Consider the following 13,724-nt stretch of genomic DNA (forward strand, 5'->3'; position numbering starts at 1 on the left):
TAAGTCACTCCCATTTTTAAGACCCTCCCACCGTTTTAAAGCCACTCCCACTTTTCTATCAAGCCCCTCCCACTTTTCTATTAAGTCACTCCCATTTTTAAGACCCTCCCACCGTTTTAAAGCCACTCTCACTTTTCTATTAAGCCCCTCCCACTTTTTTATTAAGCCACACCCGTTTTTAAGCCCCTCCCACCGTTTTTAAGCCCCTCCCCTTTTAAACCCCACCCACTTTCAACACTCACTTTCAACCCTAACCCTAACCCAACCCTCACTTTCAACCCTAACCCTAACCCTAACCCTAACCCTAACCCTAACTCCACCCACTGTTAAGCCCCTCCCACTTTTCTATTAAGCCCCTCCCACTTTTCTATTAAGCCACACCCATTTTTAGCCCCCTCCCACCGTTTTAAGCCCCTCCCACCGTTTTAAAGCCACTCCCACTTTTCTATTAAGCCCCTCCCACTTTTCTATTAAGTCACTCCCATTTTTAAGACCCTCCCACCGTTTTAAAGCCACTCTCACTTTTCTATTAAGCCCCTCCCACTTTTTTATTAAGCCACACCCGTTTTTAAGCCCCTCCCACCGTTTTTAAGCCCCTCCCCTTTTAAACCCCACCCACTTTCAACCCTCACTTTCAACCCTAACCCTAACCCAACCCTTACTTTCAACCCTAACCCTAACCCTAACCCTAACCCTAACTCCACCCACTGTTAAGCCCCTCCCACTTTTCTATCAAGCCCCTCCCACTTTTCTATTAAGTCACTCCCATTTTTAAGACCCTCCCACCGTTTTAAAGCCCCTCCCACTTTTCTATTAAGCCCCACCCACTTTTCTATTAAGCCACACCCGTTTTTAAGCCCCTCTCACCGTTTTTAAGCCCCTCCCACTTTTCTATTAAGCCCCTCCCACTTTTCTATTAAGCCCCTCCCATTTTTAAGCCCCTCCCACCGTTTTTAAGCCACTCCCACTGTTCTATTAAGCCCCTCCCACTTTTCTATTAAGCCACACCCGTTTTTAAGCCCCTCCCACCGTTTTTAAGCCCCTCCCCTTTTAAACCCCACCCACTTTCAACCCTCACTTTCAACCCTAACCCTAACCCAACCCTCACTTTCAACCCTAACCCTAACCCTAACCCTAACCCTAACTCCACCCACTGTTAAGCCCCTCCCACTTTTCTATTAAGCCCCTCCCACTTTTCTATTAAGTCACTCCCATTTTTAAGACCCTCCCACCGTTTTAAAGCCCCTCCCACTTTTCTATTGAGCCCCACCCACTTTTCTATTAAGTCACTCCCATTTTTAAGACCCTCCCACCGTTTTAAAGCCACTCCCACTTTTCTATCAAGCCCCTCCCACTTTTCTATTAAGCCACTCCCATTTTTAAGACCCTCCCACCGTTTAAAAGCCACTCCCACTTTTCTATTAAGCCCCTCCCACTTTTCTATTAAGCCACACCCGTTTTTAAGCCCCTCCCACCGTTTTTAAGCCCCTCCCCTTTTAAACCCCACCCACTTTCAACCCTCACTTTCAACCCTAACCCTAACCCAACCCTCACTTTCAACCCTAACCCTAACCCTAATCCAACCCTCACTTTTAACCCTAACCCTAACTCCACCCACTGTTAAGCCCCTCCCACTTTTCTATTAAGTCACTCCCATTTTTAAGACCCTCCCACCGTTTTAAAGCCCCTCCCACTTTTCTATTAAGCCCCACCCACTTTTCTATTAAGCCACACCCGTTTTTAAGCCCCTCTCACCGTTTTTAAGCCCCTCCCACTTTTCTATTAAGCCCCTCCCACTTTTCTATTAAGCCCCTCCCATTTTTAAGCCCCTCCCACCGTTTTTAAGCTCCTCCCACCGTTTTTAAGCCACTCCCACTGTTCTATTAAGCCCCTCCCACTTTTCTATTAAGCCACTCCCATTTTTAAGCCCCTCCCACCGTTTTAAAGCCCCTCCCATTTTTCTATTAAGCCCCTCCCACTTTTCTATTAAGTCACTCCCATTTTTAAGCCCCTCCCACCGTTTTAAAGCCCCTCCCACTTTTCTATTAAGCCCCTCCCACTTTTCTATTAAGCCCCTCCCACTTTTCTATTAAGTCACTCCCATTTTTAAGACCCTCCCACCGTTTTTAAGCCCCTCCCACCGTTTTTAAGCCACTCCCACTTTTCTATTAAGCCCCTCCCACTTTTCTATTAAGCCACACCCATTTTTAGCCCCCTCCCACCGTTTTAAGCCCCTCCCACCGTTTTAAAGCCACTCCCACTTTTCTATTAAGCCCCTCCCACTTTTCTATTAAGTCACTCCCATTTTTAAGACCCTCCCACCGTTTTAAAGCCACTCTCACTTTTCTATTAAGCCCCTCCCACTTTTTTATTAAGCCACACCCGTTTTTAAGCCCCTCCCACCGTTTTTAAGCCCCTCCCCTTTTAAACCCCACCCACTTTCAACCCTCACTTTCAACCCTAACCCTAACCCAACCCTTACTTTCAACCCTAACCCTAACCCTAACCCTAACCCTAACTCCACCCACTGTTAAGCCCCTCCCACTTTTCTATCAAGCCCCTCCCACTTTTCTATTAAGTCACTCCCATTTTTAAGACCCTTCCACCGTTTTAAAGCCCCTCCCACTTTTCTATTAAGCCCCACCCACTTTTCTATTAAGCCACACCCGTTTTTAAGCCCCTCTCACCGTTTTTAAGCCCCTCCCACTTTTCTATTAAGCCCCTCCCACTTTTCTATTAAGCCCCTCCCATTTTTAAGCCCCTCCCACCGTTTTTAAGCCCCTCCCACCGTTTTTAAGCCACTCCCACTGTTCTATTAAGCCCCTCCCACTTTTCTATTAAGCCACTCCCATTTTTAAGCCCCTCCCACCGTTTTAAAGCCCCTCCCACTTTTCTATTAAGCCCCTCCCACTTTTCTATTAAGTCACTCCCATTTTTAAGCCCCTCCCGCCGTTTTAAAGCCCCTCCCACTTTTCTATTAAGCCCCTCCCACTTTTCTATTAAGTCACTCCCATTTTTAAGACCCTCCCACCGTTTTAAAGCCACTCCCACTTTTCTATCAAGCCCCTCCCACTTTTCTATTAAGTCACTCCCATTTTTAAGACCCTCCCACCGTTTTAAAGCCACTCCCACTTTTCTATTAAGCCCCTCCCACTTTTCTATTAAGCCACACCCGTTTTTAAGCCCCTCCCACCGTTTTTAAGCCCCTCCCCTTTTAAACCCCACCCACTTTCAACACTCACTTTCAACCCTAACCCTAACCCAACCCTCACTTTCAACCCTAACCCTAACCCTAACCCTAACCCTAACCCTAACTCCACCCACTGTTAAGCCCCTCCCACTTTTCTATTAAGCCCCTCCCACTTTTCTATTAAGTCACTCCCATTTTTAAGACCCTCCCACCGTTTTTAAGCCCCTCCCCTTTTAAACCCCACCCACTTTCAACCCTCACTTTCAACCCTAACCCTAACCCAACCCTCACTTTCAACCCTAACCCTAACCCTAATCCAACCCTCACTTTTAACCCTAACCCTAACTCCACCCACTGTTAAGCCCCTCCCACTTTTCTATTAAGCCCCTCTCACTTTTCTATTAAGCCACACCCGTTTTTAAGCCCCTCCCACCGTTTTTAAGCCCCTCCCACCGTTTTTAAGCCACTCCCACTTTTCTATTAAGCCCCTCCCACTTTTCTATTAAGCCACACCCATTTTTAGCCCCCTCCCACCGTTTTAAGCCCCTCCCACCGTTTTAAAGCCACTCCCACTTTTCTATTAAGCCCCTCCCACTTTTCTATTAAGTCACTCCCATTTTTAAGACCCTCCCACCGTTTTAAAGCCACTCTCACTTTTCTATTAAGCCCCTCCCACTTTTCTATTAAGCCACACCCGTTTTTAAGCCCCTCCCACCGTTTTTAAGCCCCTCCCCTTTTAAACCCCACCCACTTTCAACCCTCACTTTCAACCCTAACCCTAACCCAACCCTCACTTTCAACCCTAACCCTAACCCTAATCCAACCCTCACTTTCAACCCTAACCCTAACTCCACCCACTGTTAAGCCCCTCCCACTTTTCTATTAAGCCCCTCTCACTTTTCTATTAAGCCACACCCGTTTTTAAGCCCCTCCCACCGTTTTTAAGCCCCTCCCACCGTTTTTAAGCCACTCCCACTTTTCTATTAAGCCCCTCCCACTTTTCTATTAAGCCACACCCATTTTTAGCCCCCTCCCACCGTTTTAAGCCCCTCCCACCGTTTTAAAGCCACTCCCACTTTTCTATTAAGCCCCTCCCACTTTTCTATTAAGTCACTCCCATTTTTAAGACCCTCCCACCGTTTTAAAGCCACTCTCACTTTTCTATTAAGCCCCTCCCACTTTTCTATTAAGCCACACCCGTTTTTAAGCCCCTCCCACCGTTTTTAAGCCCCTCCCCTTTTAAACCCCACCCACTTTCAACCCTCACTTTCAACCCTAACCCTAACCCAACCCTTACTTTCATCCCTAACCCTAACCCTAACCCTAACCCTAACTCCACCCACTGTTAAGCCCCTCCCACTTTTCTATCAAGCCCCTCCCACTTTTCTATTAAGTCACTCCCATTTTTAAGACCCTCCCACCGTTTTAAAGCCCCTCCCACTTTTCTATTAAGCCCCACCCACTTTTCTATTAAGCCACACCCGTTTTTAAGCCCCTCTCACCGTTTTTAAGCCCCTCCCACTTTTCTATTAAGCCCCTCCCACTTTTCTATTAAGCCCCTCCCATTTTTAAGCCCCTCCCACCGTTTTTAAGCCACTCCCACTGTTCTATTAAGCCCCTCCCACTTTTCTATTAAGCCACACCCGTTTTTAAGCCCCTCCCACCGTTTTTAAGCCCCTCCCCTTTTAAACCCCACCCACTTTCAACCCTCACTTTCAACCCTAACCCTAACCCAACCCTCACTTTCAACCCTAACCCTAACCCTAACCCTAACCCTAACTCCACCCACTGTTAAGCCCCTCCCACTTTTCTATTAAGCCCCTCCCACTTTTCTATTAAGTCACTCCCATTTTTAAGACCCTCCCACCGTTTTAAAGCCCCTCCCACTTTTCTATTGAGCCCCACCCACTTTTCTATTAAGTCACTCCCATTTTTAAGACCCTCCCACCGTTTTAAAGCCACTCCCACTTTTCTATCAAGCCCCTCCCACTTTTCTATTAAGCCACTCCCATTTTTAAGACCCTCCCACCGTTTTTAAGCCCCTCCCCTTTTAAACCCCACCCACTTTCAACCCTCACTTTCAACCCTAACCCTAACCCAACCCTCACTTTCAACCCTAACCCTAACCCTAATCCAACCCTCACTTTTAACCCTAACCCTAACTCCACCCACTGTTAAGCCCCTCCCACTTTTCTATTAAGCCCCTCTCACTTTTCTATTAAGCCACACCCGTTTTTAAGCCCCTCCCACCGTTTTTAAGCCCCTCCCACCGTTTTTAAGCCACTCCCACTTTTCTATTAAGCCCCTCCCACTTTTCTATTAAGCCACACCCATTTTTAGCCCCCTCCCACCGTTTTAAGCCCCTCCCACCGTTTTAAAGCCACTCCCACTTTTCTATTAAGCCCCTCCCACTTTTCTATTAAGTCACTCCCATTTTTAAGACCCTCCCACCGTTTTAAAGCCACTCTCACTTTTCTATTAAGCCCCTCCCACTTTTTTATTAAGCCACACCCGTTTTTAAGCCCCTCCCACCGTTTTTAAGCCCCTCCCCTTTTAAACCCCACCCACTTTCAACCCTCACTTTCAACCCTAACCCTAACCCAACCCTTACTTTCATCCCTAACCCTAACCCTAACCCTAACCCTAACTCCACCCACTGTTAAGCCCCTCCCACTTTTCTATCAAGCCCCTCCCACTTTTCTATTAAGTCACTCCCATTTTTAAGACCCTCCCACCGTTTTAAAGCCCCTCCCACTTTTCTATTAAGCCCCACCCACTTTTCTATTAAGCCACACCCGTTTTTAAGCCCCTCTCACCGTTTTTAAGCCCCTCCCACTTTTCTATTAAGCCCCTCCCACTTTTCTATTAAGCCCCTCCCATTTTTAAGCCCCTCCCACCGTTTTTAAGCCACTCCCACTGTTCTATTAAGCCCCTCCCACTTTTCTATTAAGCCACACCCGTTTTTAAGCCCCTCCCACCGTTTTTAAGCCCCTCCCCTTTTAAACCCCACCCACTTTCAACCCTCACTTTCAACCCTAACCCTAACCCAACCCTCACTTTCAACCCTAACCCTAACCCTAACCCTAACCCTAACTCCACCCACTGTTAAGCCCCTCCCACTTTTCTATTAAGCCCCTCCCACTTTTCTATTAAGTCACTCCCATTTTTAAGACCCTCCCACCGTTTTAAAGCCCCTCCCACTTTTCTATTGAGCCCCACCCACTTTTCTATTAAGTCACTCCCATTTTTAAGACCCTCCCACCGTTTTAAAGCCACTCCCACTTTTCTATCAAGCCCCTCCCACTTTTCTATTAAGCCACTCCCATTTTTAAGACCCTCCCACCGTTTAAAAGCCACTCCCACTTTTCTATTAAGCCCCTCCCACTTTTCTATTAAGCCACACCCGTTTTTAAGCCCCTCCCACCGTTTTTAAGCCCCTCCCCTTTTAAACCCCACCCACTTTCAACCCTCACTTTCAACCCTAACCCTAACCCAACCCTCACTTTCAACCCTAACCCTAACCCTAATCCAACCCTCACTTTTAACCCTAACCCTAACTCCACCCACTGTTAAGCCCCTCCCACTTTTCTATTAAGTCACTCCCATTTTTAAGACCCTCCCACCGTTTTAAAGCCCCTCCCACTTTTCTATTAAGCCCCACCCACTTTTCTATTAAGCCACACCCGTTTTTAAGCCCCTCTCACCGTTTTTAAGCCCCTCCCACTTTTCTATTAAGCCCCTCCCACTTTTCTATTAAGCCCCTCCCATTTTTAAGCCCCTCCCACCGTTTTTAAGCTCCTCCCACCGTTTTTAAGCCACTCCCACTGTTCTATTAAGCCCCTCCCACTTTTCTATTAAGCCACTCCCATTTTTAAGCCCCTCCCACCGTTTTAAAGCCCCTCCCATTTTTCTATTAAGCCCCTCCCACTTTTCTATTAAGTCACTCCCATTTTTAAGCCCCTCCCACCGTTTTAAAGCCCCTCCCACTTTTCTATTAAGCCCCTCCCACTTTTCTATTAAGCCCCTCCCACTTTTCTATTAAGTCACTCCCATTTTTAAGACCCTCCCACCGTTTTTAAGCCCCTCCCACCGTTTTTAAGCCACTCCCACTTTTCTATTAAGCCCCTCCCACTTTTCTATTAAGCCACACCCATTTTTAGCCCCCTCCCACCGTTTTAAGCCCCTCCCACCGTTTTAAAGCCACTCCCACTTTTCTATTAAGCCCCTCCCACTTTTCTATTAAGTCACTCCCATTTTTAAGACCCTCCCACCGTTTTAAAGCCACTCTCACTTTTCTATTAAGCCCCTCCCACTTTTTTATTAAGCCACACCCGTTTTTAAGCCCCTCCCACCGTTTTTAAGCCCCTCCCCTTTTAAACCCCACCCACTTTCAACCCTCACTTTCAACCCTAACCCTAACCCAACCCTTACTTTCAACCCTAACCCTAACCCTAACCCTAACCCTAACTCCACCCACTGTTAAGCCCCTCCCACTTTTCTATCAAGCCCCTCCCACTTTTCTATTAAGTCACTCCCATTTTTAAGACCCTTCCACCGTTTTAAAGCCCCTCCCACTTTTCTATTAAGCCCCACCCACTTTTCTATTAAGCCACACCCGTTTTTAAGCCCCTCTCACCGTTTTTAAGCCCCTCCCACTTTTCTATTAAGCCCCTCCCACTTTTCTATTAAGCCCCTCCCATTTTTAAGCCCCTCCCACCGTTTTTAAGCCCCTCCCACCGTTTTTAAGCCACTCCCACTGTTCTATTAAGCCCCTCCCACTTTTCTATTAAGCCACTCCCATTTTTAAGCCCCTCCCACCGTTTTAAAGCCCCTCCCACTTTTCTATTAAGCCCCTCCCACTTTTCTATTAAGTCACTCCCATTTTTAAGCCCCTCCCGCCGTTTTAAAGCCCCTCCCACTTTTCTATTAAGCCCCTCCCACTTTTCTATTAAGTCACTCCCATTTTTAAGACCCTCCCACCGTTTTAAAGCCACTCCCACTTTTCTATCAAGCCCCTCCCACTTTTCTATTAAGTCACTCCCATTTTTAAGACCCTCCCACCGTTTTAAAGCCACTCCCACTTTTCTATTAAGCCCCTCCCACTTTTCTATTAAGCCACACCCGTTTTTAAGCCCCTCCCACCGTTTTTAAGCCCCTCCCCTTTTAAACCCCACCCACTTTCAACACTCACTTTCAACCCTAACCCTAACCCAACCCTCACTTTCAACCCTAACCCTAACCCTAACCCTAACCCTAACCCTAACTCCACCCACTGTTAAGCCCCTCCCACTTTTCTATTAAGCCCCTCCCACTTTTCTATTAAGTCACTCCCATTTTTAAGACCCTCCCACCGTTTTTAAGCCCCTCCCCTTTTAAACCCCACCCACTTTCAACCCTCACTTTCAACCCTAACCCTAACCCAACCCTCACTTTCAACCCTAACCCTAACCCTAATCCAACCCTCACTTTTAACCCTAACCCTAACTCCACCCACTGTTAAGCCCCTCCCACTTTTCTATTAAGCCCCTCTCACTTTTCTATTAAGCCACACCCGTTTTTAAGCCCCTCCCACCGTTTTTAAGCCCCTCCCACCGTTTTTAAGCCACTCCCACTTTTCTATTAAGCCCCTCCCACTTTTCTATTAAGCCACACCCATTTTTAGCCCCCTCCCACCGTTTTAAGCCCCTCCCACCGTTTTAAAGCCACTCCCACTTTTCTATTAAGCCCCTCCCACTTTTCTATTAAGTCACTCCCATTTTTAAGACCCTCCCACCGTTTTAAAGCCACTCTCACTTTTCTATTAAGCCCCTCCCACTTTTCTATTAAGCCACACCCGTTTTTAAGCCCCTCCCACCGTTTTTAAGCCCCTCCCCTTTTAAACCCCACCCACTTTCAACCCTCACTTTCAACCCTAACCCTAACCCAACCCTCACTTTCAACCCTAACCCTAACCCTAATCCAACCCTCACTTTCAACCCTAACCCTAACTCCACCCACTGTTAAGCCCCTCCCACTTTTCTATTAAGCCCCTCTCACTTTTCTATTAAGCCACACCCGTTTTTAAGCCCCTCCCACCGTTTTTAAGCCCCTCCCACCGTTTTTAAGCCACTCCCACTTTTCTATTAAGCCCCTCCCACTTTTCTATTAAGCCACACCCATTTTTAGCCCCCTCCCACCGTTTTAAGCCCCTCCCACCGTTTTAAAGCCACTCCCACTTTTCTATTAAGCCCCTCCCACTTTTCTATTAAGTCACTCCCATTTTTAAGACCCTCCCACCGTTTTAAAGCCACTCTCACTTTTCTATTAAGCCCCTCCCACTTTTCTATTAAGCCACACCCGTTTTTAAGCCCCTCCCACCGTTTTTAAGCCCCTCCCCTTTTAAACCCCACCCACTTTCAACCCTCACTTTCAACCCTAACCCTAACCCAACCCTTACTTTCATCCCTAACCCTAACCCTAACCCTAACCCTAACTCCACCCACTGTTAAGCCCCTCCCACTTTTCTATCAAGCCCCTCCCACTTTTCTATTAAGTCACTCCCATTTTTAAGACCCTCCCACCGTTTTAAAGCCCCTCCCACTTTTCTATTAAGCCCCACCCACTTTTCTATTAAGCCACACCCGTTTTTAAGCCCCTCTCACCGTTTTTAAGCCCCTCCCACTTTTCTATTAAGCCCCTCCCACTTTTCTATTAAGCCCCTCCCATTTTTAAGCCCCTCCCACCGTTTTTAAGCCACTCCCACTGTTCTATTAAGCCCCTCCCACTTTTCTATTAAGCCACACCCGTTTTTAAGCCCCTCCCACCGTTTTTAAGCCCCTCCCCTTTTAAACCCCACCCACTTTCAACCCTCACTTTCAACCCTAACCCTAACCCAACCCTCACTTTCAACCCTAACCCTAACCCTAACCCTAACCCTAACTCCACCCACTGTTAAGCCCCTCCCACTTTTCTATTAAGCCCCTCCCACTTTTCTATTAAGTCACTCCCATTTTTAAGACCCTCCCACCGTTTTAAAGCCCCTCCCACTTTTCTATTGAGCCCCACCCACTTTTCTATTAAGTCACTCCCATTTTTAAGACCCTCCCACCGTTTTAAAGCCACTCCCACTTTTCTATCAAGCCCCTCCCACTTTTCTATTAAGCCACTCCCATTTTTAAGACCCTCCCACCGTTTTTAAGCCCCTCCCCTTTTAAACCCCACCCACTTTCAACCCTCACTTTCAACCCTAACCCTAACCCAACCCTCACTTTCAACCCTAACCCTAACCCTAATCCAACCCTCACTTTTAACCCTAACCCTAACTCCACCCACTGTTAAGCCCCTCCCACTTTTCTATTAAGCCCCTCTCACTTTTCTATTAAGCCACACCCGTTTTTAAGCCCCTCCCACCGTTTTTAAGCCCCTCCCACCGTTTTTAAGCCACTCCCACTTTTCTATTAAGCCCCTCCCACTTTTCTATTAAGCCACACCCATTTTTAGCCCCCTCCCACCGTTTTAAGCCCCTCCCACCGTTTTAAAGCCACTCCCACTTTTCTATTAAGCCCCTCCCACTTTTCTATTAAGTCACTCCCATTTTTAAGACCCTCCCACCGTTTTAAAGCCACTCTCACTTTTCTATTAAGCCCCTCCCACTTTTTTATTAAGCCACACCCGTTTTTAAGCCCCTCCCACCGTTTTTAAGCCCCTCCCCTTTTAAACCCCACCCACTTTCAACCCTCACTTTCAACCCTAACCCTAACCCAACCCTTACTTTCATCCCTAACCCTAACCCTAACCCTAACCCTAACTCCACCCACTGTTAAGCCCCTCCCACTTTTCTATCAAGCCCCTCCCACTTTTCTATTAAGTCACTCCCATTTTTAAGACCCTCCCACCGTTTTAAAGCCCCTCCCACTTTTCTATTAAGCCCCACCCACTTTTCTATTAAGCCACACCCGTTTTTAAGCCCCTCTCACCGTTTTTAAGCCCCTCCCACTTTTCTATTAAGCCCCTCCCACTTTTCTATTAAGCCCCTCCCATTTTTAAGCCCCTCCCACCGTTTTTAAGCCACTCCCACTGTTCTATTAAGCCCCTCCCACTTTTCTATTAAGCCACACCCGTTTTTAAGCCCCTCCCACCGTTTTTAAGCCCCTCCCCTTTTAAACCCCACCCACTTTCAACCCTCACTTTCAACCCTAACCCTAACCCAACCCTCACTTTCAACCCTAACCCTAACCCTAACCCTAACCCTAACTCCACCCACTGTTAAGCCCCTCCCACTTTTCTATTAAGCCCCTCCCACTTTTCTATTAAGTCACTCCCATTTTTAAGACCCTCCCACCGTTTTAAAGCCCCTCCCACTTTTCTATTGAGCCCCACCCACTTTTCTATTAAGTCACTCCCATTTTTAAGACCCTCCCACCGTTTTAAAGCCACTCCCACTTTTCTATCAAGCCCCTCCCACTTTTCTATTAAGCCACTCCCATTTTTAAGACCCTCCCACCGTTTAAAAGCCACTCCCACTTTTCTATTAAGCCCCTCCCACTTTTCTATTAAGCCACACCCGTTTTTAAGCCCCTCCCACCGTTTTTAAGCCCCTCCCCTTTTAAACCCCACCCACTTTCAACCCTCACTTTCAACCCTAACCCTAACCCAACCCTCACTTTCAACCCTAACCCTAACCCTAATCCAACCCTCACTTTTAACCCTAACCCTAACTCCACCCACTGTTAAGCCCCTCCCACTTTTCTATTAAGCCCCTCTCACTTTTCTATTAAGCCACACCCGTTTTTAAGCCCCTCCCACCGTTTTTAAGCCCCTCCCACCGTTTTTAAGCCACTCCCACTTTTCTATTAAGCCCCTCCCACTTTTCTATTAAGCCACACCCATTTTTAGCCCCCTCCCACCGTTTTAAGCCCCTCCCACCGTTTTAAAGCCACTCCCACTTTTCTATTAAGCCCCTCCCACTTTTCTATTAAGTCACTCCCATTTTTAAGACCCTCCCACCGTTTTAAAGCCACTCTCACTTTTCTATTAAGCCCCTCCCACTTTTTTATTAAGCCACACCCGTTTTTAAGCCCCTCCCACCGTTTTTAAGCCCCTCCCCTTTTAAACCCCACCCACTTTCAACACTCACTTTCAACCCTAACCCTAACCCAACCCTCACTTTCAACCCTAACCCTAACCCTAACCCTAACCCTAACCCTAACTCCACCCACTGTTAAGCCCCTCCCACTTTTCTATTAAGCCCCTCCCACTTTTCTATTAAGTCACTCCCATTTTTAAGACCCTCCCACCGTTTTTAAGCCCCTCCCCTTTTAAACCCCACCCACTTTCAACCCTCACTTTCAACCCTAACCCTAACCCAACCCTCACTTTCAACCCTAACCCTAACCCTAATCCAACCCTCACTTTTAACCCTAACCCTAACTCCACCCACTGTTAAGCCCCTCCCACTTTTCTATTAAGCCCCTCTCACTTTTCTATTAAGCCACACCCGTTTTTAAGCCCCTCCCACCGTTTTTAAGCCCCTCCCACCGTTTTTAAGCCACTCCCACTTTTCTATTAAGCCCCTCCCACTTTTCTATTAAGCCACACCCATTTTTAGCCCCCTCCCACCGTTTTAAGCCCCTCCCACCGTTTTAAAGCCACTCCCACTTTTCTATTAAGCCCCTCCCACTTTTCTATTAAGTCACTCCCATTTTTAAGACCCTCCCACCGTTTTAAAGCCACTCTCACTTTTCTATTAAGCCCCTCCCACTTTTCTATTAAGCCACACCCGTTTTTAAGCCCCTCCCACCGTTTTTAAGCCCCTCCCCTTTTAAACCCCACCCACTTTCAACCCTCACTTTCAACCCTAACCCTAACCCAACCCTCACTTTCAACCCTAACCCTAACCCTAATCCAACCCTCACTTTCAACCCTAACCCTAACTCCACCCACTGTTAAGCCCCTCCCACTTTTCTATTAAGCCCCTCTCACTTTTCTATTAAGCCACACCCGTTTTTAAGCCCCTCCCACCGTTTTTAAGCCCCTCCCACCGTTTTTAAGCCACTCCCACTTTTCTATTAAGCCCCTCCCACTTTTCTATTAAGCCACACCCATTTTTAGCCCCCTCCCACCGTTTTAAGCCCCTCCCACCGTTTTAAAGCCACTCCCACTTTTCTATTAAGCCCCTCCCACTTTTCTATTAAGTCACTCCCATTTTTAAGACCCTCCCACCGTTTTAAAGCCACTCTCACTTTTCTATTAAGCCCCTCCCACTTTTCTATTAAGCCACACCCGTTTTTAAGCCCCTCCCACCGTTTTTAAGCCCCTCCCCTTTTAAACCCCACCCACTTTCAACCCTCACTTTCAACCCTAACCCTAACCCAACCCTTACTTTCATCCCTAACCCTAACCCTAACCCTAACCCTAACTCCACCCACTGTTAAGCCCCTCCCACTTTTCTATCAAGCCCCTCCCACTTTTCTATTAAGTCACTCCCATTTTTAAGACCCTCCCACCGTTTTAAAGCCCCTCCCACTTTTCTATTAAGCCCCACCCACTTTTCTAT

Source organism: Ascaphus truei, unplaced genomic scaffold (genome assembly GCF_040206685.1).
Source record: "Ascaphus truei isolate aAscTru1 unplaced genomic scaffold, aAscTru1.hap1 HAP1_SCAFFOLD_584, whole genome shotgun sequence".
Classification (NCBI taxonomy): Eukaryota; Metazoa; Chordata; class Amphibia; order Anura; family Ascaphidae; genus Ascaphus; species Ascaphus truei.